Genomic DNA, 2,076 nt, shown 5'->3' on the forward strand with positions numbered 1-2,076 from the left:
GATCATATGCTAAAAGTATATTTTGAGTAATATGCTCTATTAACACTGATTTTTAGGAACCAAAGACAACAGCTTATCATTATTATGTATAATCCATGTACATTAAGATATATTTCGATAGTCATTTCATCCCACAAAAATTCGAATTGTTTAGACAGCGGCTTTTGCTCCGTGTTTTCTTTGTTACTGACAATTGGATAAAAGCTTAGAGAGAAATTGGAGTTCTCAATTCGTTCCCATTAGAGTCAGGAGGTAATCTAACAGGGGAATTGAAACAGAAGCATTATTTTTATTCGAGTCAATGTTTGAGAAAGGTTATAGAAAATTCGACCTTTTTAAAGGTTAAATCTATCATTACTTCATATTATATTTTTTTTTTAATATATTTACTAGGTTCAGGCAGTGTGAACAAACTTTTTTAAAGCTTCTAATTATTTTCGATAAAACATGATTGATCGTAAAATATCTCATGTCTTTATGTTGATTTCTTTTAATGCGTATAGATCTATAGTAGGAAGCCTATTAGAATTATTTAAATAAAAGTATTCTTTTTATCCAACAAGGATTTTGTATGGATTTCATGAATAGTATGGCTATTGTTTTGGAATGATTTACGCTTTTAAATTCATTTAGTCGAACGCACGAAGTTTCAAATATATTTTCCCGATATATAATGACGCGGGAATGGATGATAAAAGTGTATTCCAAATATTTGAATTCCATGATTGCCTTTAATCAACCTGTTTACTTTTGAGCCATATCGTTTGGCTGTGAATATCTGTGTGATCAAAGTATATAAATATCTCTCTCCGATTGAAAAGTAACAGCTGATAGATGGGAGCATTTGTTTTTTACTATTCAAATAAGGACAATGTTGGTGAAAGTACTTGTTTATGTTATAGATAGATTATTTTGAATTAAATGTGGTTTGCTCTGAAAGTAGTAGATCATGTTTTTATCATTAAGAAAATAAATCTATTTTCTATGTGATTGAATGGTAAATGTTTGATGTTTCGTCTGGAGAACAATAGATTTGATGAATGATTCCAGTAAAATAAACTAATATCAATTCTTTCATATATGAGATTACTCACACTTATGCTCAATAAAGACGTGTTCATACACACTTGTACGTTCACGATGATACACGTAGACAGTAACAGCCACAGCTAAAACCTTGAGGTTTGGAGTTATATTCAGATCATTGTTGTAAAATTACTCTATAATATAAATATAACAATATAGTAAGATGTTTAGTAGTTGTATACCCAAAGATGTTGAAACATATTAAGATAAAAATTTTGAATGTAACTATTATTCCATGACCGTAAACATAATAAGTTGTATGATATAAAATAGCCAGTCAAACAATCGTAGAATTCTAATCCCACACAAATGAGAGAGAAAACTGAAATGAATAATAAACCTTTTCCCAGATCCTAATATTTTTTTCTAGCTCAAACTGTACTTAATTTTCGAATTTCCACAGATTACATTTTTTCCAGGAACCGAGAATTCATAATACGCGAGTCAGCCAGACAGCTGGCAATATGTCCCATGTGATATCGAATTATAAAGGCAAAATATGTAATGGCTCGTCGAACAGGTGATTTAATCTTTCTCGAAAATATGATACGAAAGGAAAATTGCCTCATACCTCGCTTCCATATTACTGCCGAAGGTTCTCAAAAGTTAATAATTGTAAAAAAAAAAAAAAAAAGAAAGAAAAAAAAAAAAAAACATAAAAATAAGTCAAGTACCTACGAAATCATATGATCATTATATTTCTTATTATCCATGTGCGATATTCGATTGTTGGGAAAAAAAAAAAAAAAAAACATCGAAGTGTTACTTGGTTAATTATTTTCCCTATCTACAGAAAACAAAATGTTTGTTTACATATCGTTTATACAGCTGTATCTATTAACGGATGTTTGGAGTAACGTGAAATAATAATAATAAAAAAAAATCTATTTACAGAAAATATTTGAATAATAAAGGACACATTCTTTGGTCATAAGTTTTTCAAAACAATTTCCATTCCACCTTTGCTCTTACGGAAAAGATCAGGAGAGT

Source organism: Palaemon carinicauda, chromosome 22, assembly GCF_036898095.1.
Source record: "Palaemon carinicauda isolate YSFRI2023 chromosome 22, ASM3689809v2, whole genome shotgun sequence".
In the NCBI taxonomy this organism is placed as follows: Eukaryota; Metazoa; Arthropoda; class Malacostraca; order Decapoda; family Palaemonidae; genus Palaemon; species Palaemon carinicauda.